The 27,761-nt window shown below is 42.5% G+C and overlaps 1 protein-coding gene across 10 annotated transcripts in view; it reads right to left on the reverse strand.

Moving 5' to 3' along the window:
- CNOT3 (CCR4-NOT transcription complex subunit 3) overlaps positions 1-26,970 on the reverse strand; it is a 96,170-nt gene extending 69,200 nt beyond the window's left edge. For 4 of the 10 annotated variants that reach the window (XM_075839896.1, XM_075839901.1, XM_075839902.1 and 1 more), the window contains exons 1-2: positions 26,660-26,969; positions 7,607-7,669 (exon numbers count right to left, since the gene is read on the reverse strand). The gene's annotated coding sequence lies outside the window, so the exon portion shown is untranslated. Of the gene's footprint in view, positions 1-7,606; positions 7,670-24,769; positions 24,790-26,191; positions 26,468-26,659 lie in introns of those variants that run through there. The other 6 variants (XM_075839900.1, XM_075839899.1, XM_075839898.1 and 3 more) reach the window with 5 other exon arrangements.
- Positions 26,971-27,761: the final 791 nt, after the last annotated feature.

The following is a 27,761-nucleotide window of genomic DNA, read 5'->3' on the forward strand; positions in this document are numbered from 1 at the left end:
AATATATCTTCTCTTGACAGTTCTGTTAATTTTTGCATTTTTTTCTACTGTTTTATTATTCATATGGACATTTCTTTCTATGAAAATAATTATATTTTTTTCCTATTGCCGATGTATTACCACCTTTACCTTTTATATATATATATATATATATAAAAAATTTTATATATATTATATATAATGTTTTATATTCTAATTTACTATACAATTTTGGCTATTTAATATTTCTGAAATCTAGCCTGCCTCAACTAGTGGGTTGTTTTATTCCCATTTTCTTATATGTATATCGCCGCTTTGAATCATTGCCGACATTATGGTTATCATTCTGTTAATTATATAAATTCTGGTACATAAAGGTTAGTACCTTTGTACTATACACCGGATTTTGTAGTCCATACCTATATTTTAATTACTTACATTTTTAATTACTTACATTATTATTCTATATTATCGGGTAGCATTTTTTCCAGTGTCGCTTCGGCACACATTACGTACTACATTTCAAACCTTCTTAATTACATGGTTTTCATTATGTTCTCTTTTCATACATTTTAAACTCTTCTTTCTCTATTCATTTTTTATTGTTTTTATTATATGACATACTTTTACTGTTTTTGTGTGTTTCTCCGGTCCTGTGTATTTTGAACTTTGAACTGTGACGTCACTTAAACACCTTGACCCCGTTCACATTGGCGGGTTTTTCAACATCAACATGGCTATTTAAACAGTGACTTTTTGTTTTTTCATCCATGACCTGATGAAGATGCCAGTACGGCATTGAAACGCGTAGTCCTATTATTAATAAATTCCATTTATTCTTACAATCTTCCGTACATTATTACCAACGATCTGAACCTTCCAAGCATTTTGGTTCCATTGAAGTGCAGCAGCGCCCGTGGTGACTCCTTTTTCTGCTATACCAGCATAAACTTCGCGGTCGTTCATTTGAATCACCGGTCCCGAGTCTTGGCAGCAGCTGTACCTTTATCCTTTATTGCCTTCTACCATCCGTTACCAGGTGAGTACCACTCTTCTTGTACACCACTCCATACCTGGGTAACCTGCACTATGTGGCGCCGTGTTTTTTGCTTTTTCTCAGGTTGCCATTTTTAGTAAGGGTAGAGATTCTAATATATCTTCTCTTGATGTTTTCATCATTAAACGGGCCTCCAATTGGTTTAACCAAATAAACATTGATCTTGCTATAGATGTGGCAGCGAGATTTGTAGAGATTAAAGTGGATGAGGATTCCCAAGCTCTTTTCAGCAGTCCATCTGACTTCCGGTCCATGGGGTCCTTTAACAGGTTCCCGACCGCTGGCCGTAAATATACGGCCAGCGGTCAGGGTCTCTAAAGTCCGCCGTATAGACTATTTACGGCGGCACTTCAGAGACTGTGCACGCGCGATCGCGTGCACACAGCTCTGTGCCCTGGCTGTTGCTAACAGCCATGGGCACTGGGCAGAATGTCAGGGGTCAATCTTTTGGCCCCTGAACATGTGATCGCTGTGACAACCAATCACAGCGATCACATGCATTTCTGCATAGAAAACAGTGTGCACGCGATCGCGTGCACACAGCCCTGTGCCCACGCTGTTACCAACAGCTCTGGGCACTGGGCAGGGTATCAGGGACCAATCTGATGGTCCCTGAACATGTGGTCGCTGTGAAAACCTATCACAGCGACCACATTTGTTTTATTTTGACTTTTCTGGCAGTAAATCTCCTGCCTCTTTTCTTCTCCTCAAACATTGTTTCAGTTTGAGGAGAAGAAGAGACTCGGGAGAATTGCTGCCAGAAGATTACAGTTACAGTTACACAAAAAATACAGTTACGCTCATAAAACATTCTCTGTATAGATAGATTTCTATCTATCTATACAATCTATCTATCCATCTATCTTTTTTTCTATCTATCTACCTTTCTATCTTTTATTCTATTAGAATAGGCAGGTAGGGAGTATATAATTATATATATATCCACATATATATAATATATATAGCAATAGCGGTTTATGACATATTTAGATATATATAGCAGTTAGTTTGTGTGTTTTATATAAAAAAATAAATAAAAAAAAAACAATTTGTTTAGTTAGTGTTAGTGACGTTATGGCGAGGAAGTTGTTTAGCGCCGAGGAGGCATACGCCATGCTGTGGTCTGAGTCGGAGACCGCATCAGAGATGGCGTCCGAGATGGAACCTGTTTTAGGTAGTGACGATGACAGCGTCACTTCAGGTTCATCTTCAGGGGACGTAGTCCCTGATGCAGTTGAAACTGCAGAACTTGAAAGCGCAGGGCCAAGTAGCGCTGTAGCACGGGACAGCCTGGTCCCTTCAGTCCAGGCTCTTGTATGGGCACCTGCCCCATCTTTTGGGCCTAGAATCCACGGATTTACTGCCACTCCTGGCATAACCGTGGACAATACAAATTTTGTCCAAATGGATTACTTCCATTTATTTATAACGGACGACATCCTAAATCTGATTGTCCATGAAACTAATTTATCTGCCGCTCAGTATATAAGGCAGAAACCTTCATCCACCCATGCCAGAGATTGGACGCCCACCAATTTGCTGGAATTAAAAAAAATTTTGGGGCTCACCCTAAATATGGGTATTGTCAAAAAGCCCTCCATTAGGTCTTACTGGTCAACAAGACCCGCCCAAGCCACCCCAGTATATTCTGCAGTAATGCCCAGGTCTCGTTATGAGACAATAATGAGGTTCCTCCACTTCAATGACAACGCACAGGCCCCCCCAAGTACCGATGCAAACCGGGATCGGTTGTTCAAAATAAGGCCGCTAATAAATTCCCTGAATAATTTATTTCTGCAACTCTACACCCCTGAGCAGAATGTAAGTGTGGACGAATCCCTCCTCAACTTTCATGGCAGACTTAGCTTTCGCCAATATCTACCTTCAAAAAGGGCAAGATATGGCGTTAAGCTCTACAAATTGTGTGAAAGCGGGTCAGGATATACCACCGCCTTCAGAATTTATGAAGGGCGGGACCGCACAATAAATGTTCCTGGATGCCCCCCTGATCTTTCCACCAGCAGTAAGATCGTGTGGGAGATAATGCAGCCTCTGCTTCACAAGGGATACCACCTGTACTGTGATAATTTTTATTCGAGTGTGCCCCTGTTTAGGCATTTGCATGCTGCAAGGACTGGGGCATGTGGTACCATGCGCAAAAACAGAATTGGTTTTCCACAGCAATTAGTGGGGAAGCGCATGGTAAAGGGGGACTCCTGTGCTTATGCATCTGAAGAATTGCTGGCGGTCAAGTTCAGGGATAGCAAAGATGTGTATGTGCTAAGCACGATTCATACCGCAGGAACAGTGGCAGTGAGGGAAAGAGGGGCAACATCGGACAAGCACAAACCAGTGAGCGTGTCCGAATATAACAAGTACATGGGGGGGGTGGATTTAAGCGACCAGGTTTTACAGCCCTATTTAGTAAAACGCAAAACTAAAACCTGGTACAAAAAAGTGGCCATTTATTTGTTACAGGTGGCCATCCACAACTCATTTGTGCTCTACAAAAAAAACAGAGGCAGAGATACATACCTGGATTTCCAGGAGAAAATTATTGAAGGCCTCATTTTTGATGTTCAGGACACCCGAGAATGCCCCCAGTCTGAGGATGTCACGCGACTGACTGAAAGACACTTCATCAGTCGGATTCCCCCAACACCAACCAGAAGCAACCCTCAGAAAAAGTGCCGCGTCTGCAGAAAAGACGGGCACCGCAAAGATTCCCGATATTTCTGTCCCTCATGTCCCTCACAACCAGGCCTGTGCATTGAGCCATGTTTTAAAAAATACCACACTGTTCTGAATTATTAGATTTTAGTTAATTCGTTGAAAATATATTTGCCCTACATGACGTTTTTATTTTTCCCCTGATTTTACTCCAAGGGTGAGGGAGGGAATGGGTGGGTGGGGGGTGGATGTCATGTTTGCATATTCTCTAAAGTTCATCTGCTGGAGAGCTCCATTTGCATAAACCTGCAATTTCTTATTTTAGAAAACCCCAAAAAATAAATTCCCATTATACCCCTAGATTAATATTTTGGGATTTCTGCTTCAAGAGCAGATATTTTGGAAGTGTTATAGAAACTCTGTTGAGTTTTGTAAAACCAGCTTTGAAAAAAAGCGATTTGTGAAATAAGCTTCTTGTATCGTCCGCCCTCCTACTTCTCTATGTGATAAATAAGACACACATATTTGGTATCCCCGTGCACGGGAGAAGTGGCAGAATGTGAAAGGAGATTAATTTTGGCCGTGGTCTATGTCGTGTGTGAAAAATGCTGGTATAAACTGACGCATTTGCTAAAAAATTGCTAATTTTATTTTGATCCATCTTATTCAAGAAACTTTCAGAAGAAAACTGTACTGTCTAAAAATATGATAAACCCCTTGAAGAAAACCTTGTGGGGTCTACTTGTGTGAATGAAGTCATTTATGGGGTGATTCTAATCTTTCAGCAGCATTACGCCCCCAAGAAAACAGTATGCGGCTATAAAATCAAGTGCAGAATTCCTGGACCGAAAAGGCCAAAAAGCCTCCTTTTATGCCAAGCCCTGGCACATGCCCGTGAATAAAGCACACATATTTGGTATCCCCATGCACAGGAGAAGTGGAAGAATGTGAAATGCGATGAATTTTGTCCGTGGTCCATTTTGTGTGTGAAAAAGCTAGCATAAACTGACGCATTTGTTAAAAAAAAAGGTAATTTTATTTTGTTCCATCTTATTCAAGAAACTTTCAGAAGAAAACTGGACTGTCTAAAAATATGATAAACCCCTTGAAGGAAACCTTGTGGGGTCTACTTGTGTGAATGAAGTCATTTATGGGGCGATTCTAATGTTTCAGCAGCATTAGGCCCCCCAGAAAACAGTATGCTGCTATAAAATCAAATGCAAAATTCCTGGACCGAAAAGCCTCCTTTTATGCCAAGCCCTGGCACATGCCCGCACAGTGAATAAGGCACACATATTTGGTATCCCCATGCACGGGAGAAGTGGAAGAATGTGAAAGGAGATGAATTTTGTCCGTGGTCTATACCGTGTGTGAAAAATACTAGCCTAAACTGACGCATTTGCTAAAAAATAGCTGATTTTTTTTTGTTCCATCTTATTCAAGAAACTTTCAGAAGAAAACTGGACTTGCTAAAAAATATGATAAACCCCTTGAAGGAAACCTTGTGGGGTCTACTTGTGCGAATGAAGTCATTTATGGGGTGATTCTAATGTTTCAGCAGCATTAGGCCCCCCAGAAAACAGTATGCTGCTGTAAAATCAAATGCAAAATTCCTGGACCGAAAAGCCTCCTTTTATGCCAAGCCCTGGCACATGCCCGCACAGTGAATAATGCACACATATTTGGTATCCCCATGCACGGGAGAAGTGGAAGAATGTGAAAGGAGATTAAATTTTGTCCGTGGTCCATACCGTGTGTGAAAAATGCTATCATAAACTGGCGCAATTGCTAAATTCTTGCATTTTTTTCCAATTTTGCCCACTTTAGAGAAAAAAATAAAAATGATATATACTGACAAATGCCACTAAAACAAAGCCCTATCTGTCCTTTAAAAAGAGTGTAAAATTCAAAGATGAACTTTATTCACCTGCTGAGTTATAGTCATCTAAAGAAGCGCATAGCAAAATTGTGAAATTTGCTCTGGTCATTTAGCTGTAAAACAGCCTAGTCCTTAACCGGTTAACTGAGAGGAATCTTCGAAGGGGATTGCGTTTTTTTTTTAGCAACCCTAGTCACTGGGACATCAACTTTTGGGATCTCATCCCAAGGTTTTGTGTCAAAATCCTCCCATTCCCTTGAGATTTTCATTTACCGAAAAATAGTTGTTTTCCGCTCTGTCAGGCCCCCAAACATTTCATCCTAGATGGTATGGGGTTGGTCTTCTTCGGGAATATTCATTGTCTCCCGTATTGCCTGGATTAAAGTATCTGACATCTCAGAAGAGAAGAAAATGTTTTTTCTCCTGTGAAGATGAGGTAAGAGTTGCTCTCCTTCTTCTAACTCACCCTGCGATAAATAACACTCCTGCTCAGAGTCAGACCCCTGAGATGGTGGGCACCATTTTTGTTCCACTTCAGTCCGTGGTAAACGGCGGTGAGAGAAAGTCTGTGCAGAAAACTGCCTGGTTTCCCGAAACCTGCAGGGGGTTGACTAGGCTAGAGTCCATGTTGACAACCCACCTGCAGCTAAAGAAAGAAAATAAATTAAGTAAAATAAAAATTTCAGCAGGGAATCAGGTAATTTTATGTCTTCCTCCTGTAGACACTATGCTAAAACTGAATAAGCCAGTGTCTGTGGGAAGGGTATGGCATGGACAGAGCCAATGCTTTTTCTACTTCATGGGAAAAGAATTCCGCAGCACACTTGTATATTCTGATGCAGTTAATTTATTTCTATTAATTGTAAAGTGTGCAGATAAGAGGTATGCATCTATTCTATCAAATGGATAGCGAATACAGATTAATGTATCATGATGTTATGACAATTCTATTTAACAATCTGATGGTGAATGCCACGAGTTATCTCTAAGGCTGCGTTCACATCTGCGTCAGTGCACCGTTCCGACGCTCTGTTGAAGTTTCCCGTCGGAACGGAGCCCTGACTGACACAAACGGGAACCAGAGGTTTCAATGGTGACGGATCCAGTGCAAATGGTTTGTTTGTCTCCGTTGTGAAGGGGTTCCGTCGTTTTGACGGAATCAAAAGTGTAGTCAACTACACTATTGATTCCGTCAAAACGATGGAACCCCTGCACAACGGAGACAAACGGAAACCATTTGCACCGGATCCGTCATCATTGAAATCAATGGTGATGGAAACGCAAACCCATGGTTTCAATTTGTGTCAGTCAGGGCTCCGTTCCGACGGAAAGCTCCAATGGAACGTCGGAACGGAGCCCTGACGCAGATTTCAAATACAGAATTGATAAATGTCGGGGATGGACCAGAATGTCGTAATATCAGGATACACTGATCTCTAATATTTATCCATTGAATAGAAGAAATGCATAACTTTTATTTGCATGTTACAAGAAATAAATTAAAATAATTGGATGAAAACATACAAGTGTGCTGAGGATTTCTTTGCTCATGTTATTTGGATTAAAGAATCCTTCTGGACAGCACCTACAATTAATGGGAGTGCGGCACAATTGATTTACAAATTCTGGTTTCCCTACCTAGTGGAAAAAGGCCTATACCCATGATGCTGTGTCACCAATGAAATGAACGAGACATTAACCAGAAGTCACTTAATGCCAAGATCCTGAGATATTATGAATGGTGAAGTAGAGCGGATACCCATTGTTATGTGGTAGGAAAGTAGACAAAGAAAAGCAATACTTGTATAATTATTATGGTAGCCACTACTTCCAAAACTACTATTATTCAAAGCTGGAATGGCAAATTCTGGCCTTGCAAATATTAACTTTATAAAAGATGGACTGGTTACTGGAACTTACACTGACCATACATCCAAAGTACTTTTAACACCCTTGTTAAACTTATCATTTTTCAGAACTAAACAGATACATCAGTATGAAATTGTCACCAAAAACCTCACCTTTTGTTGTGATTCAAGACTCATGGAAAACTGTTCTCCCAAGTGCATTGGTACACCACCTACCTACAGAAAGAAATGAGTTGATTAGCCTTTATTTATGAAGCAGCATAATATGCAACTCTGTACAAAGGGGGGAGTCAAACCCAAGTAAAGCTGTATCGTCACAAAAAACTAGTAACATTATAATAAAAAACACTTTCTATTGTGTATCATTTACAGTTTTCTGATTGCAGCCAGCAATGTATATAATGGACACTTTAATCCTGGTTGCCATTGGTTGGAGTGAATAGAAGAAAACATTTCCCAGTACCAAGGCTGTGTGCGCCTTTATGTAGTGGGCAAAGCACCTGTGAAAGCCACACTTTCAATTTCATCTTAATTGAAACACCTTTTGCCAATTAGATTTTGGAGAAGTCATTAACACAGAGGTTCACTTACTTTTTCTTCCTGCACTGTGGATGTGCTTAATAAAAGACATGAACAGTCCAACTGTTTGGCTATTATTAGTTTAGTTATATTTATTGATTGTTATCGAAGTCACAATTATAGACAATCAATTTTAATAGTAATTAATCCAGAAATCCAGGTAATTCCAAGGGGTACACTTACTATTTTGAAGTTTAAGGGTCAGTTCACACAGTTTCTTTACACATTTTGAGACACGGAAAGAAACCGCGGCGGAAAACGCGACAAAAAACGTCCGAAAATGCCTCCCATTCATTTCAATGGGAGGCGGAGGCGTTTTTTCCCGCGAGCGGAAAAACCATCTCGCGGGAAAAAGAAGCGACATGCCGTATCTTCGGACGTTTACGTCTCTGACCTCCCATTGACATCAATGGGAGGCAGAGAAAGCGTATTTTGCAGAGTTTTTTGCCCGCGGCGCTCAATGGCTGTGGGCGAAAAATGCAGCGAAAAACGGCGTACAGGCAGAGGAAAATCTGCCTCAAAATTCCAAACGGAATTTTGAGGCAGATTTTCTGCCTGCAAAAAACTCTGTGAACCCAGCCCAATAAACCAAGGGATATTTACTTATAAAGAAAAATAAATAAATAAATTAAAAAAAGAGAGAGAAACAACTATGACAGAGAATCATACATCCTTGGATGTGGCCATGACAATCAGAATGAAAACATCCACGGTTTACATTGCCGTCTGCATTTAGTGAACATAAAAATGATAGAATAAAAAAAAATAAAGGATTATCTAACAAAGTTATTCATTTTTATCTTAACTAAATGGCATTACATACAACTTCAGAGATCTATAAGAGGTCCTGAAAAATTCACACATGGTGGATTTTAGGTGAAGAATTCTGCAGCAAAAATCCGCAACAACTTACAATACAATGCAAGTGAATGGGGTTTTAAAATCCTATTCACATACTGTAAAAAAACATATTTTAGAGCATGTTGAGGATTTTCAAATCTGCAGCATGCTCTGTATGTGGCGTCTTTGTACAGTCGATTTCACCCTTTGCAATACAAAAGGGTAAATCCCGAAGCAAATGCATAGCCATATACACGTCAAAATCAGTTAGCTCCACCACATGCGAACGTAGCCTAAAGGGGCTAGTGTGCTTTCAAATATGAATGAGTCGAAGTAGGCAGGAGCCATCATGCGAGCCCTCTTAGGCTGGATTCACACGTGGCGTAATTTTACACTATGGACTTGGATGCAGATAGTCCATCGTAAAAACCAAGTTTCACAGGCTGATTTTGTAGCAGATTTCTACCTTTGCAATGCATGGTATATGGATAGCAATTGTCCTGATAGGACAAGCCCATTATAGATGGAATAATCCACTATCCCCCATCTACATACAAGAGGCCATCATGACAAGACCTCAAAGTTGTTTTCAATATCTGTAAACCACGAAAACAAATATAATGAAAATGGTGCATAGCCTAATATTTATTCTCTTATAGATTTTGCACATCACGTGACACACAAAGTCCCAACACAATCTGTCAATGTGACAAAATGAACCTGTGCGACGATTTACATTGAGCTTAGCCTCTATACGGTGTGATCGAACAGGCCAATGAGTAGACCAAATTGGCCAAGCAGACAGTGAAAGTCCAATTGTGACGCCATAATGCAAGTGTCCTATAGCAAGCCAAGCTAGGAAAGAAATGTTCAGTGGAGCAAAGGACAAGCAATACCACAATGGAACAGACAAATACATTTTGTCAGGTTATTGCGGAATCATACTGTAACCACAGCACCTTGGCAGCACTCATTGCTTAGAACAAGAGACTGCTACATTAGTAAGAGATTAAAGTTCTTCTTGGACAACTGAATAACCCACATATAACAATACCAGATCGCAATGTACTCGCTACAACACCCTGAAATTATTCACATGCAGTGAAATTACAAAAAGTACATAAAGTTTTGAGTAACGGAACAGACATGATTATTTTTTGAGCCTGTCCCACAATCCACGGCTTCTGGACGCATCAGTCCCCGATGACCCAGTTATGCCAATTTCTAATCCTGCTCAACGATTATCCCTCTCGTGCATATAGTACTTTTATATATGAAACATTATTTCATGGACATAAGACAATGCCCCCCCCCCCCATTATCTGACTAGATCCAGGCAGTAAATGCCTCACTCCCTTTTAACCGATTCTCAATATTTGACATAACTGTATGGCTGGGAAGGGGTGGTATGGAATGGGCTCACAGGCGGAAACCCGCTCCAAACTCAGCGGGTATCCGGCAGTATGTTACAACTGACATTTCACTGTAATGGTCTGGATCAGAGATAACTGATCACGGCTGTTTAACCACTAAGATGCCACCGTCACCGACCTGAGCTGCTTTTAACAGCATTTAGACATATGCTTTACAGCAGCCACATGCACCATAGGAACGTGTGAACAGGAGGGACCCATTCTATTTGAGTTTTCTAGGCATGCTTTGTGACCTGTTCAAAGGTCCTTGTGCGGGGAGGGGGATGAGGGAACTGTGTCCATCACATATTATGAATGGTGGATCCTGTGTTATCTATATAGAGGCATTACCTGTCATTGTAATCCAGCCTGTGATGATAATGAGATTACTACTGAGAAGTGATCTTTACAGAACAGGAAGGGTCAGTCTATTGTGAGGCACAGTGGCCATAGTGAAAACTGCAAGATTTTAGTATATTCTTTTTCAAATAAATAAATAAATTTAAAAAAAACACACTAAAAATTCTCAAAAAATATGTTAACATAAAAACTGTATTTAAACAATAGGTCATTTTCATTCAAATTTTTTAACTCTGTCACATCAAAAAAAATCAAAATAATCCCTGCATATTAGATAAAAGTTGCCAAAACCACCAATTTAGGGCCTAATCACACTGCGCCGAACGCAACCGTAGTCCCCCATTGACCAGACGGATGCTAAAAAGAATGTGCTTTGCGGTTATACCTTCTATTTCACTGTATGGAGTAGTGCAGCAGAATGAACTATTCCATATTTCCATACAGAGGAATCAAATAAAAAAAAAAGGTATACCGTGAGATATACGATTATTAAAAATAGAAGCTGATGGCCAATGTATGCCTATACAGTAGCATACATTTGAGGCATACGTTGTAAGTATCTCCCGATGTATAGCTCGACAGACACTGCAAACGCAGGATGTATAGCTCGACAGACACTGCAAACGCAGTGTGCATAGGCAGTAAAATGATCTTATGTGTTTGTGAGCAACCAGACTGTCCTTTGAAGATATGCTGCTGTCAGCAGCTTGTACTAATCTCCCCAATGATAAAAACATTCTCAGCCGTTCTAAGCGTAGATGTTTATGGGGAATCAGGATATTCCGTACGAATGTCAGATATCTCACATGTAGGGGGGATTCACACGAACGTGTATTGGGTCCGTGCGGGCCGCGTGGTTTTCACGCGCCACGCACAGACCAATACAAGTCTATGGGGCAGTACAGACAGTCCGTGCTTTTTGCGCAGCGTTTGTCAGCTGCGCAAAAAGCGCGACATGCTCAATATCTCCGCGTATTTCGCGCATCACGCACCCATTGAAGTCAATGGGTGCGTGAAAACCACGCAGGTCGCACGGAAGCACTTCCATGCGAACCGACTGAAACAGCGCACCAGCTGTCAAAAGGATGAATGTAAACAGAAAAGCACCACGTGCTTTTCTGTTTCCAAACATCCAAACGGAGTATCTTTTGAGATGAGCGAACCCGGGCAACCGAACCGAACTTCACCGGGTTCGGCCGAACTCGGCAAAAAAATTTCCGGTACGCGACGTCAGGAGATAGTCACTGTCCAGGGTGCTGAAAGAGTTAAACTGTTTCAGCACCATGGACAGTGACTTCCGATCCCAATATACATGAACGTGTAAAAAAAACACGAATTTCTGACTTACCGATAACTCCCGGCTTCTTCCTCCAGTCTGACCTCCCGGGATGACAATTCAGTCCAAGTGACAGCTCCAGCCAATCACAGGCCAAGCACAGGCTGCAGCAGTCACATGGACTGCCGCGTCATCCAGGGAGGTGGGGCCCGATGTCAAGAGAGGCGCGTCACCAAGGCAACGGCCGGGAGGGAAGTTCTCGGTAAGTACGAACTTTTTCTTTTTTTTAAACAGGTTTCTCGATATTGTGTTCGGCATTCACTGTCGAGGGTGCTGAAAGAGTTACTGCTCTTTCAGTTAGCTCTTTCAGCACCTTGGACAGTGACGGGCGTCGACTAGCCTCAACTCTATGATGGCGGCTGCGCGAAAATCACGCAGCCGCGCATCATACACGGATGACACACGCAGCTGTCAAGTGGTTTCTGCGCGTGCAAAACGCTGCGTTGTTTGCGCGCGCAAAAACGCAACGTTCGTCTGAATCTGCCCGTATTGTCAACTTTAGCCCCTTGTCCATTCTACATGAAGCCATTCCGAATTGTTTGTGAAGAATGATGGATGTGAGAACGAATGACTAAAAAGATGGCGTTTATGAAGTCTCAGATTAATCAGTTTAGACAAAAGACCTAATCCTCTATGTTTAACAATCTGGACATACAATGTATCAGACTGGTGTGCATGCTGTAGCTCAGAGGATTGTCACACCTGAAGCTGGGAGTAAAAAACGCACCTAATAGTGTGCTTTTCAATGCGTTTTTTACATTTTGATGCATAAAGCGGTGTTCTCATGCTGCGGGTTTTGGTGCGTTTTTTCTTTAGAACTAGACAGATTAAATTCGCAAAAGGAAACGCAAGATAAATTGACGTGCTGCGGATTTTAAAATACGCACTGCAGGTCCATTTACGTGCAGGAAAGAAAACACAGCGTGTACATGAGATTTATTGCTTTGTGGTACTGTATTACGCTGCGAACTTGCCGCACGCGAATATGCGTGGCAAATCCGCACATAATACGTATTGTGTGCAAATTTCTGCATAAATCGACCTGCGGGGTGTATTATAAATTCGATGCATGTCAATTTATGTTGCGGAGTCGCAGCGCTAAATGCAGAATTTTTCTATTATTGAGTTCAATGGAGAGCGAGGTCAAATTCCGCAACAATTGCCAATTGTTGCAGAATTTGCTGCGTTACGTAAAATACAAAAAAATTCCCAAGTTAAATAAAATAAACATTGATTTTAAAGAATGAAGGATAATCTGACGAAACGTCATCACAGGAGGCCAGCTGTACATAGACCAACCAGGAAGCGCATTTACGGCAAGAAAAACGGCTGAAAATAGGCCGTGTGAACATACCCTTAGGGTAAATTCACACACCTCAGAATTTCTTAGGAGATGGTACAAATTCATACAACATGCCCTGAAATCCACACGGATTTTGCTTTATCTGCAGTGAATGAATGGAGTTTTCTAAAACTGATCTAAAGCAGTGATTACCAATGTATGCCTATACAGTAGCATATATTGGAGGTATACGTCGGGAGATACTCCCGACAAATAGCTCAGACAAACATAATGAACAATGCTTTCAGACAAATATGCTTGCGAAAAAAATAAAAATAGTCTCTTTTACACTTTTCCTCCCTTTAGGATTAACTCATAGTTTTGGCTAAAAATAAAGAATCAAATAATACACCAAACTTAAGGGTATGTTCACACGCCCTATTTACGGACGTAATTCAGGCGTTTTACACCCAAAAAAACGGCTCCTAACATCTGCCCATTGAATTCAATGGGTCTTATGGTGTTCTGTGCAGACGGGCTTTTTTTTTTACGCGCCGCTGTCAAAAGACGGTGCGTAAAAAGACGCCCGCATCAAAGAAGTGCATGCCACTTCTTGGGACGTAATTGGAGCCGTTTTTCATTGACTCCAATGAAAACCAGCTCCAATTACGTCCGTAAAAGATGCCGCGAAAAACACGCGCACTTGTCAAAACGTCTGAAATTCAGGAGCTGTTATCGCCTGAAAACAGCTCCGTAATTTCAGACGTAATTGGCGTTGCCATGTGAACATACCCTAAGAGTGAACATAAGCTGTAGGCTAAATTGCTTAACAATACAGCTCCCCCATACCTCCCTGCAGGACAAGGTGCTTCCATTCACTGGAAGAATCGGTGAACTACAGGGCCCAGCGTGTTTCCTGATGCTGGGCTCCCCTGTTTTGAACCCCAACTTCTAGGGAAACATTTGTGTCCGCTGCGTAAAACGCACGACATGTCCTATATTTGTGCGTTTCTCGCGCAGCACATGGAAGCACTTCCGTGTGACGCGCCTGATTCACGCAAGAGCAGTAAAAACTATGAATGAAAACAGAAAATCACCACGTGCTTTTCAGTTTACAAACATACAAACAGTATCATAATGATGGTGCCTGCGCCAAAAACCCGCAGCCACGCATCATATGCTGCTGACACACGGAGCCGTTATGTACCTTTTGCGCGCGCAAAACGCAACTTTTTTTTGAGCGCGCAACACGCAATCGTGCGAATTCGGCCGTATTCCTATTTTTTTGCATTATGCATCAGTGTGCTTTGCGACTGGCATGAGTTTCACACACAAGCAACGCACATCATTTTTTTGGAATTGATGCGCCAATCACGCACAGCGCACGGATGTGCATCCGTGTGCGGAGCGTGATTTTCACACACCCATTGACTTCAATGGGCGCGTATGTGTGCGCAAAAACACACCAATATAGGACATGCAGTGAGTTTCACACAACAGACATACGCTGCGTGAAAACTCCTGCATGTGTGAATGGCCCCATTGAAATCAATGGGTCAGTGCGCTGTGCGTGATTTTCACGCACAGCACACAGAGTTTTACGCTCGTCTGAATGAGCCCTAAATATTAAGAAAGGTTCATTTGTTCTTTAAGAACAAAAAGAGAGAGATTCTATTTATTTATCAGTCTTTGTCAGCTGTGTCACGAATGGCTTTGTTTTTTGATCCACGGTCCATTTTTTATTTATTTTTCATCAGTGCGGTCACTGCATGACAGTTGATAAAAAACGATTGAAAACTTGTTAATTTGTCATCGGTTTTTCAATTGCACAAATACAAGCTGCATGCTTGAACCAAGCCTTCCATGAACATGTGAATTTCAACTGTGGCCTTTCTTCACCACTAACCTCAATGGAACAATTCCTGACACATACATAAAAAAGATGGTAGCTGATAGACGAGGCCTTTGAAATATTCATATAAATATGTCAAGAACAGACTAAGGGCTTATTTACACAAACGTATAATAGGTCCGTGTCGCACGGACCTATATTAGTCTATGGGGCCGTGGAGACTGTCCGTGAGTTTCACGCAGCGTGTGTCCGCTGCGTAAAACTCACGACATGTCCTATATTTCTGCGTTTCTCACGCATCACGCACCCATTGAAGTCAATGGGTGCGTGAAAATCACGCGCAGCACACGGAAGCACTTCCACGTGCTTTTCTGTTTACAAACATAAAAACAGAGTGTCATAATGATGGCGGCTGCGCGAAAATCACACAGCCACGCATCATACGGGGCTGACACACGGAGCTGTCAAGTACTTTTGCGCGTGCAAAACGCACACGCTCGTGTAAATCCAGCCTAACAATAGGAGGCCAACATCCCAGCAGTAACTGGCTGCCGCTGGGTTAACCTATTGTCTAACACATAACCTTAGCAAAATCCGACCTACTATAGATTTCACTTAACAAAATTGTCGCAGATCGTTTTTGTGGCGTTGATAATGCAAAGCTTACAAAAACGTATACGGGGTCAGTCCGCCGATTTCTGCACATGCCTAATTTAATTTATTACAAGCCTGCATGGAAGTTATAAGGCTGGATTCACACGAGCATGTTCGGTCCGTAAAGGATGGAACGTATTTCAGCCACAAGTCCCGGACCGAACAAGTCCCGTACCGTAATCATCGTTATCTATGACGCTAGGAGTCCCTGCCTCTCCGTGGAACTACTGTCCCGTACTGAAAACATGATTACAGTACGGGACAGTTGTCCTGCAGCGAGGCAGGGACTCCTAGCGTCGCACATAACTATGATGCTAGGAGCCCGGCTCCCTGCAGGGTGTTCGGTCTGAGACTTGCGGCCGAAATACGTTCAGTCCTTTACGGACCGGACATGCTCATGTGAATCCAGCCTAAAGCCAAGCTTCTGCAGATCAGTCCATGAGAGATGTAGCTTGGTCAAGCCTAGTTATATGAAGTCACCATGTCCAAGACTGACCTACAGCCGCTCTGAAAGCTCCATGCTCATGTTGCTGTAGCTTGTAGACAGAATTTTAACACAATGGAGGCAGATTATCTATTCAAAATTCACCCAAAAATTTGGCTCAAATTAAGACAGAATTCTGGCACATATGCCGAGCGCAACGTTTATTAACGGTTTTAGACACTTTTTGCACCATACTTGGCAAGGGAGCATGGCTTATAAGGGAAAGGTCTTGTGAAAAGGGGCATGGCATAAAATGCACTTAATTTTGGCACAAACAACCGGCGTAAAACTAAGCCCACCAAGAGGTGGTATAAGGTAGAGAAAAGTGTCTAAGATGTCTAGCTAGATGCGCCACATTTATCATAGAGTATGCGCCACTTTGATAAATTTGGAGCATCTTCTGACTTCCTGGTCTAAGTTTACACTGTCTAAATATTACATAGCTTTAGTAAATCTGCCACCATGAAGGCTACAAAGCTTTAGCACATAATGTAGACACTTTGTAGCACACATTTATGTTAGTATGGAATCTCTTAAAAAACATAAAAAAAAAAAAAAAAAGGCATTTGCACTAAAGCTAAAGTTATATAATCAGAGCAAAACAATGTACAAGTGCACAATACAGAGCAATCCAAAGCATTTACAACAGTGAGGACTACTTTTTCAAGTTCCTGGGACTAACATTACCAATCAGTAATATAGTTTAGTACTGATGTGATAATGTGTGCGTGGTTTAAGATAAACTCCACTTTATCTAACTAGTCCATCAGGAGACATCATCTGAGTAACATCAGGTTATTTTCAAGCTTATCCAACTACACCCACAGCCATTTGATCAGTTTCTGTGGAGACAGGTATTTGTGGACAAGTGGGAAACAAGCATAAGGAAAGTCTGGGATGATTTACTGAACCAACTACACATGAAAAGAAATCACAGGTGACATGTGACTCTGGCTGGAGAGTTTCTGTGATTTATGATTTATAAAGGAAGATCGCCTTTGTCCTCCTTCCCACACACAATTTTTCTAGCAATTTTAACTGCTTTATAAAACACTTCTATAAAACACTAGCATTATTAAAGGGTAACTAAATGTTCAAACTTCTGGCATGTCATAGTGACGTCAGAAGTTTTGATTGGTGGGGGTCCGAGCCTGAGACTCCCACCAATCGCCAAACGAAGCGGCAGAAGCAGTCGTGTGAGTGCTCAGCCGCTTAGTTTCTGTGAATGAATCGGAGTACGGGCTCAAAGACTTTATATTGAGCCCATATTCTGATACCTGGGTTTCCGGAAAAAGCCGATCAGAAACGAAGCAGCTGAGCGCTCACACGACTGCTTCTGCAGCTTCTTTTGGTGGGGTTCTCAGTGATCGGGTCCCCACCAAAGCTTCTGACATGTCACTATGACATGTCAGAAGTTTGTTGAACGTTTAGTTACCCTTTAAAATGTAAAATGAGTTTTTAAAAGCGATTTTAGTGGCGTTTTTTTTATTTGGTGTTATTTTGTACATGCTTTTTAAGTCCATTAGAGAAGCCTTGTGGAAAAACGCCTGAAAAAATGCTAGAGCATGCTGCATTTGGGGGAAAAAACGCCATTTTCTGGTAGAAAATAAAACAGAGGGTATGTAAACCTTTAAAACCGTTTTATTTTCATGTAATCTTTGTTTGTCATCTTAAATCATTTTTTTCTAAGACCACGCTATTGCTTCCGGCAAAACTACGGATCCGGTGCACAACAGAGACCAACGGAAACTATGGGCACCGGAAATCAATAGTGATGGAAACGGAAACCTCTGGTTTCCGTTTGTATCTGTTCAGGGTCCCGTTCTGACGGAAAGCTCAGACGGAATGTCAGAACGGGACCCCAACACAGATGTTAACGAGGCCTAATATACATTTATTACAAATTTTATTTCGCTTTAGCGCTGCAGCTTCTATGTATCCACTACACAAAGAACCTACATAATGCCAATGTAAGGCTGGGTTCACATGACCATGTTACGTCCGTAATGGATGGAACGTATTTCGGCCGCAAGTCCCGGACCGAACACAGTGCAGGGAGCCGGGCTCCTAGCATCATAGTTATGTACGACGCTAGGAGTCCCTGCTTCGCTGCGGGACAACTGTTCCGTACTGTAATCATGTTTTCAGTACGGGACAGTAGCTCCACGGAGAGGCAGGGACTCCTAGTATCGTACATAACTATGATGCTAGGAGCCCGGCTCTCTGCAGTGTGTTCGGTCCGGTACTTGCGGCCGAAATACGTTCCATCCATTATGGACGTAACATGCTCGTGTGAACCCAGCCTAAGCTGACTCGGCTGACAGCGACTCCTGTATGCTTCTGACACACAATCTAACGCCAACACCGATCAAATCTAAGTTCATCGGTATTCGGGTATGTTCACACAGGGTGTAAAAAGTCTGCAGGATACATGACCCAGAACACGAAGGGAAATCCAGCAGAACATTTGCACCAAATAGTGCTTTCATTTAATGCATATATTCGGCCGAATTTTCCACTGCCCATGCTTACCTCTCCGTGTACCTGCTCTTTCGGTTGCTGTGTTCAGGCAGTTTCCTGGGATGACGTTTGATCACGTGACCGCTGCTACCTGTGATTGTAATGAAACAGGATTGTGATGAAACGTCATCTCAGGAGACCGCCTGGAGCAGCCGAAAGAGAAGGGACACTTTGTTATGGCAGCGTGGTAAGTATAGGCTTCATTTTTGCGACCTGTGGAATCCTCTGTAAATACGCAACTTGATCGAAGGAAATTCCAGACAATGGCATTTGCTGCGGAATTTGACTTCCCAATTGAACTCTATGGGGAATTTCTGCAACAAAAGGGCAGCAAATCCGCAGCACGAATTGACATGCAGATTTATAATCTGCAGAGCAAGTTAATTTATGCACATATTCTGTGTGGAACGTTTCGGGAGTGTTTGGTTGAGATTTATTAAAATCTCCACTTTGCTGCTACTGTAATATGCTGCAGATTTTATTCCCGCAAAATGCGGATGGAAAATCTGCAGCATATACGCTGACTTTGAACATACCCTAAGGTTACACTCACATGAGCTTGACAGATTTATATGCGTGTATATCTGTCCGTGTGTGTTGCGTTTTTGCATCAGTGTGCTTTACGAGTGGCATGTGTTTTTCACGCACTTGCAAGTCAATTTTTTTTATGTAATGGATGCTTCACACGGACAGCATACGGATGTGCGTCCGTGTTCTGTCCGTGGTTTTCACGCACCCGTTGACTTCAATGGGCAACTAGGTGCGTGAAAACGCACCAAGATAGGACATGAAGTGAGTTTCGCTGCTTAAACTCACGCATGTGTGAATAGCTAATTGTTTCAACGCACAACACATGAACTAGAATCACGCTTGTTTGAATGAGCCCTAAGGGTTAGATCGTGTATAAGAGGCACACAAGAGCCTCTGTCAGCCGAGCCATCAGTCCAGCTGACTGACGGATTAGGCTTACAGTGGAATTATGCAGCGTTTATCTATTGTGGATACATAGAAGCTGCAGTCCTAAAACGAAATTAAATTGTAAATAAATGTATACATAAAAAAAAAAAAAAAACACATTTACGATGACAAAACACATACATTAAAAAAAAATTACTTCAAAAGGTTTACATAGCCATTAAGGCTTGTGCTCCAGAGTTGTATTACACACTTTCAGGCACATGAAACCGCATGTGTACAAGTGGTTTCAAGTTCACCCATAGGTTCAGACCAGAAGCGGTATTGCACTAAGGGTATGTGCACACACACTAATTACGTCCGTAATTGACGGACGTATTTCGGCCGCAAGTCCCGGACCGAACTCAGTGCAGGGAGTCGGGCTCCTAGTATCATACTTATGTACGATGCTAGGAGTCCCTGCCTCTCCGTGGAACTACTGTCCCGTACTGAAAACATGATTACAGTACGGGACAGTTGTCCTGCAGAGAGGCAGGGACTCCTAGCATCGTACATAACTATGATGCTAGGAGCCCGGCTCCCTGCACTGTGTTCGGTCCGGGACTTGCGGCCGAAATACGTCCGTCAATTACGGACGTAATTAGTGTGTGTGCACATACCCTAAGTTCTACTGTGATGACAAAGTGCGACAATAGCCAGGGAGCCGGTCTTAAAGCTTAAATCCACCAAAAACTGAAAATTTACAAAAATGACAGCTGCTAACACCAATATCTTCCTAGCCTCATGTCATGTTCAAGCTTTCATTCGTTATGAACTATGCAAAAAGCCAAAATAATCAAGTCTGACTACTGCTAGCCCCAACATCCTAATCACCTGTCAATTTACAAACATCCATGAAGAGGAGATATGGGGTGTTGTTTAATAGGGGTCTTACAATGTATATCCATCTAGCTGTCCCTGTACCTGCCTGTGACATGGAGGAAAAAGTGTCGGTCATCCATACATGAATCTCCCTAACAAAATAATTGTGCTGTGTCATAAAAAAAACAAAAAAAAAAAAACAAACCTTTGACTCTTTAAGGCTTCGTTCATATCTGCGCCAGTGCTCTGTTCCGTCTGAGCTTTCCGTCGGAATGGAGCCCTGATTGACACAAACGGAAACCAGAGGTTTCCATCACCTTTGATTTCATTGGTGACGGATCCAATGCCAATGGTTTCCGTTTGTCTCAGTTGTGCAGGGGTTCCGTCGTTTCGATGGAATCACTAGCGTAGTCGACTATGCTATTGATTCCATCAAAATGACGGAACCCCTGCACAACTGAGACAAACGGAAACCATTGGCGCCGGATCAGTCACCATTAAAATCAGTGGTGATTGAAACGGAAACCTCTGGTTTCCATTTGTGTCGGTCAGGACTCCGTTTATACGGAAAGCTCATACGGAACGGAGCCCTGACGCAGATGTGAACTAAGCCTAACTTTGCCGTTAGCAAGTCAAAACAATCCCTGGTGGACTACCTATCTTCCTCCATATCAGAGCCAGATAAAACAGCTGTGAGGACCCCACCACCAAACAGCCCCCATATCTCTTCAAGGACTTACAATGATCGCTGCACAAATCATAAATGTACATTGCTGCTCATGCATTTTCTATTACGATAACTGATTATATTTGCAAGAGTCCATGGGAAAGCTCATGATGCTTACTGCAAATATCATGCATTGAATGCCCTTTTTAACAATTAATGTATCAATTATAAAATGTTGGATTATAGGTGAATTGTAGTCTATTCCAGCATTAGCCTAACATGGGAAGAGGAGGGATGGGATATTGGGGTTAACTGGACTCACATCGGCATGTTCAAGGTTCAGTGGGGTTGGTCTTTAACCCCTTAATGACCAGCCTATTTTAGACGTTAATGACCAAGCTATTTTTTACGTTTTTCCATCGTCGCATTCCAAGAGCTATAACTTTTTTATTTTTGCGTCTACATAGCTGTATAAGGTCTTGTTTTTTTGCAGGACAAGTTGTATTTTTTAATAGCACCATTTTGGGGTACATATTATTTATTGATTAACTTTTATTAACTTTTTTGGGGGGGGGGGATAGAAAAAAATCTGAAATTTCGCCACTCTTTTTTGCGTCCTAAATCTACGCCGTTTACTATAAATAACACAATAACTTTATGCAGCGGGTTGTTACGATTGCAACTACACCAAATTTGTATCGTTTTTGTATGTTTTACTACTTTTACACAGTAAAAACGCTTTTTTTTCAAAATTATTTGTTTTTGTGTTTCCATATTTGAAGAGCCGTAACGTTTTTAATTTTTCGCCGATGCATTTGTATGAGGGCTTTTTTTTTTTGCGGGAAGACTTGTCGTTTTTATTGGTACCATTTTGGAGTAGATGCGACTTTTTGATCACTTTTTAATCACATTTTTTTTAAGTCAGGATTCACAGAAAACAGCAATTTTTCCATAGTTTTTTATTACATTTTTTACGGCGTTCACCGTGCGGGTTAAATAATGTAATAGATTTATAGTCGGGGTCGTTACGGACGCGGCGATACCAAATATGCGTAACTTTTTAACTTTATTTTGGTTTTTTAATACTAAAGCAGTTTGTAAGGGGAAAAAGTGGGTTTTTCATATTTTTTTCACATTTTTTTTTATTAACTTTATTAAACTTTTTTTTCTACTTTTTTACTAGTCCCATTAGGGGACTTTAATATGCGATTCTGCGATCGCTGTTATAATACACTGCAATACTTCTGTATTGCAGTGTATTATGCCTGTCCGTTTAAAACGGACTGGCATCTGCTAGGTCATGCCTGCGGCATGATCTAGCAGGCATTCATTACAGGCAGACCTGGGGGCCTTTATTAGGCCCCCGGCTGCCATGGGAGACACTGACACTCGGCGATCGTATCGCCGGGTGTCGGTGGGAGAAAGAGGGAGCTCCCTCCCTCCAAAACCACTCAGATGCGGTGCTCGCTATTGAGCACCGCATCTGAGGGGTTAAACGGGTGAGATCGATACTAATATCGATCTCACACGGCAGAGCAGGGACGCTCCCAGCCCTCCGCTGCCTCTGGCAGCTGAGAGCAGGGAGATTTGACAGCTCCCTGCTCTGTTTACTTATTCCGATGCCGCGACGTAAAAAGTGTATGGCATCGGAATAAGGCCCGTTAGTGACCGACGTAAAAAGACTATGGGCCGGTCACTAACGGGTTAATCCTTGTAAAGACAACTAACTCAATAGATTTATATCAATATATCCAGTAACGCAGACCGGTAATTATAACTATCCGTTACTTATGTAAAAGACGTTGTCCTACTTGTTACATAAATCTGACATTTCAAAGATATTGCAGTGTAGGACCAAGGGTTTGCCTAAACATCTCACAGCTGGTGACACACTTGCATTGGAGTTTTAGGGAGGGAAGGGTCAAAAACATGCTGGCGAAGTGTGATACTGCAATAGACAAGTTGTCACTTTAAAGAGTCTCTGTCAACACGTTATAAGTGGCCTATATTGTACATGATGTGATCGGCGCTGTAATGTAGATTCCAGCAGTGTTTTTTATTTAGAAAAACTATAATTTTTGACGCAGCTATGACCTATTTTAGCTTTATGCCAATGAGTTTCTCAATGAACAGCTGGGCGTGTTTTACTATATGGCCAAGTGGGCGTTGTACAGAGGAGTGTATGACGCTGACCAATCAGTAACCAATTAGCGTCATCCACGTCTCTCCATTCATTTATACAGCACATAGCGATATAGCTATATCGCTATGTGCAGCCACATAAACACACTATAACATTACTGCAGTGTCCTGACAAAGAATATACATTACCTCCAGCCAGGACGTGATGTCTAGTCAGAATCCTGATACTTCTATGCACTTCTCTGTGATTTACAGCATAGCAGACGTAGTCTCGCGAGATTACGCTGTAAACGGTCATTTACAGCGAGATCTCGCTGTGCATCACAGAGAAGTGGTCAAGATTCTGAATAGACATCACGTCCTGGCTGGAGGTAATGTATATTCATTGTCAGGACACTGCGGTAATGTTAGTGTGTGTATGTGGCTGCACATAGCGATATAGCTATATCGCTATGTGCTGTGTAAATGAATGGGGAGAAGTGTATGACACTGATTGGTCAGCGTCATACACTCCTCTGTACAACGCCCAGTTGGTAAAAAGTAAAACACGCCCAGTTATCCATTAAGAAACTCATTAGCATAAAGATAATATAGGTCATAACTCCGTCAAAAATGATCGTTTTTCTAAATAAAAAACACTGCTGTAATCTACATTACAGCGCAGATCACATCATGTACAAGATAGGCCACTTATAATGTGGTGACAGAGCCTCTTTAATACTAGGGCTTCATGGCGACTTGTGGCCATGCAACATAAGATCATGAACGTGGTCGATTTGAACCCGACAGTCATCTGAAATCCAAAGCGTCTGGTAACCACATTCACTATTATTAGTTGTGCTCTTATGTCAAGCGCCACAAGTATCTATGTAGCCCTAGCCTAAAAGGCTCACCTTTTAGTCATACATAGTTTGGTAATTTACTAATGTAGCTCCCATCAGCCTATAATCTGTAAATGGACCCTAGACTACAGGCCAGAGATGGATTTTGGGCTGGGTTTGCAAAACTAGGAGAATCAAAAATTCCAAGTATGTGCGTATATTAAAAATGCATCAAACATTGTTGGAAAACAGTAACGTACGGCATATTAGAAGGATTCCAACAATTTTTTACCAGTGTCCAGACATATGACATACCCAATAACATAATACCACTGGTGTGTGAAGAAGCAAAATTTAGTCAAACTAATTGCACTGCCAATGTTAATGGCTTGGAAGGAGTTAACAAGGTAGTAAGCCTGCCTTGTGGGAGGAGTAAGAAAGGTATAAAATGTGATCCTCTTAGTGGACCCATGGCTTTCCATCTTCAGTACCTTTCCTGGCCTGTCAATAGGTGGCTATGGCGAAAACTGTGCTGTAATGAAGCGCACCAAGAACGCCATACTGCTGATCTACTCAAGAAGAGACACTCACGGAAACAAGTTCTTCCTGCCACACCAAGCCGCCCAGGATACCTTGAGATGCTTTTCTGGGGTTCCAGAAGAGGTAAAGCTGCGCTGCATGGGTCCGGGATGCACACTATGGAACACCAACCAACACAACATCAAATGCAACTTCCGCATCACCGTAAGGCCTAGTTTACGCATGCACAATGCAACTCTTTTCCCTTCCAATTTTTTTCGTGCTGGAATCCAGTCCTGCTTAATAGTTTGCATGTAATGCTCATGTAAGCAGGGCTTCACTACGTGTAGTAACAACTTCCACCTCGGTAGATTCAGACTAACTTAGGCTGGGTTCACACCTGCGCTTGCCATTCTGTTGTTCTGCTCCATCAGAGAAGCCGAACAAGGGAATAACTAGAAACGCCATTTCCGTTGCACCACGGCCAACACCGGCGGAAGGCATAGACTTTAATGGGTTCCAGCGGGGTGTCCGCGGTTTTACCAGAAACAATAGTGCAGCAGGCTGCAGTATTGTTTCCGGTATTTTCGGCTGGATCTGCGACTGAGGCCCCTAACGGAGCCTCGACGGCAGATGTGAATGAGCCCTTATTTGTAAACCAGCACCAGTCAATTTAAGACCGGAATATACACAACCAGTAACTGGCACCGCAACCTTATATATTTTATAAAACCAGTTCAAAATAAAGACATGGTCCCCGAGGGAAACCCTTTCCATTTGTTGCATCAACAAAACCCTTCCATAATCAGAACAAAACAAAGCTACAAAAGTCAGCTGTTTAGATACAAAAATTATACTAAGGACCCCGTGACCCTATCTACATGGAGAGAAGATTGATGCAGCATCCAGGATAAGACCCGTCACCTGGCTAGGCCTCCATCCTCTCCACCTCGCATTGCCTGTAATCTGATCTCTTCCAGTGAGACGGCTGCATGTCTGCCAGCAATTTGTTATTTAATAGCCACGTGCAATGCTGGGGTTACAGGGCTTCATACTAATTTTTATTACAGAGCCTTGCTGGGGGTGACACTGCGGAGTCACAACATGCTAGGAGGACATCAGCATGGCCACAACAGACTCCAGTATCTAATACATTCCCATTAATTACAGAGTATATTGTGTGGAGCTGAATATTACACACACATAGCAGTAGAACCTGTAACCCAGACAGGCCCGATCTATAATACAACCTCAGTGCATGAAACCCATACATATGGCATATTGTAACTTTAAGATGAACAAAAAGGATGTATTTTCGCCCATTAACATGTGATGGGACGATCTAGAGTTACGCGCTGCCTGATGCCATCTGCTGCCTAGCGGAGACAAATTAATACACGGATCAAATTAATTTAAATACACAATACATTGTAATAGTTATACATACAGAATAGACAGCAGTCACGGCTACACGTACACACATCACGGGTTTACCTGCAGGTTACATAGGACCAAGCGCTGACAGAGGGGCCAGACACCTCAAGACTGCGATCAGGCGATCGTTCGGATACTAGAAAGTTTCTCCACAGGTATTTTTCCTGGAAAGTTCTCCAGAAGGGGGCAATATTCCATACAATTGACTACCCGCATTGACCTACGTCTGGAAAGTAACGATGGCGACCAAGGAAAACCTTTACAAGCGCACGTGACAAGTTTTCCTTCGTGTCGTCACCACAGACATTAATTAGCAGTCATTGATGGCCATATTGGTTTAATTACCTGTGCATTAATGGCACAGCTGTATCACATTGTAGCACCTTCAACCCCCTGTCCCCCTCTATTAGAGCTTAGGCCTATGCATCCCGCCACTATACACAGCCACTCTCACAGGAAAGAAGGCAAGCAGGGGCCCAAGCAGGCCACCTGAAGAGAGAAACAAAGTACTGAAGGAGAAGCTCTCACCGCCCCCAGAAGGATGCAGAAAGGTGGGGGAAGCCGCTTCCGGTTTGAGGGTTGTTTTGGGTCTATTTTTCCAACGTTACTGGTTTTGTACCAAGGATATTCTAAAAACAAGGAGCTCGTCTCCCGAAGGCAGGGTGAGAACGCGGCTTATTTTCGTTGCATAGGCTTCGGGAGCTTATTTATTCCTCTTTTGCTCTCCGTCCACAGCTCGGTGGAACCCAAAATGGCGGCGACGGGCTCGGCCTCCCCCCTTCTCTCACTCGTTTGCTCTCTTTCCCTGTCTTTCACTCTCCTCCGCGGTGAATTCAAGGCACGCCCCCTACACACGTGTTTTGAGACTCTATTGGGCAAGTTGACTGTCAGTCATTGACATACAGCGCTTTCATTAGGAGATTTTATTGTCGCTCAAGACCTCCCGCCCTTTCCTTGGCTACTATTGGCTGAGACGGCGAACGATGGAGGCGGTAATTGGGGGGGTTCTGTTGGGCTGTCAATCACAATGACGCTACTATAGAGCCGGCTGGAAGGCGGGGTTTTAGAGGGATACATTGATTGGGCATTGGGAGTAGGGGATGTCAGTCTGAGCAGGACCGAACAGGAAGAGACGCTGGTTTGACCACACGTATGTCAATCGTAGCCAGCAAGAAACGGAAGCGCAGTATGATTGGCGAGAGCAGCAGGCAGGTTTACCGGGGACACCGAAGAGATTGCAAGCAGACAATATGAAACTAAAGGCGGGAATGCTTAGAGATCGGTTTGGCATGATGCGATATTGTCCGATCTCGTTAGGCGAAATATTTTTAAATGATTTCCTTTCCTTAAACAAGCGATCTGGAAAAACAAAACCGTGGCTTCTAATTTGCATCCCAATGGTCTGAACCATGTGTTGTGAAACTACAACTCCCATCATGCCTTGCATCTGTCACTCTTACCTGCCCTCCCCTCATTAGTGTCAGCTTGTCATGGAATTTGAGGGATGCGCCCATAGAAATAAAGTCCTACACGCTTTCTGAGTGGAACACTGGGTCACAGCCAAATGCAAGCTGCATGACTGATATTCTGGTTTATTTTATGTGAGATGCATGCAACTTTTTTGTTATTA

Source organism: Rhinoderma darwinii, chromosome 10 (assembly GCF_050947455.1).
Source record: "Rhinoderma darwinii isolate aRhiDar2 chromosome 10, aRhiDar2.hap1, whole genome shotgun sequence".
Lineage (NCBI taxonomy): Eukaryota > Metazoa > Chordata > Amphibia > Anura > Rhinodermatidae > Rhinoderma > Rhinoderma darwinii.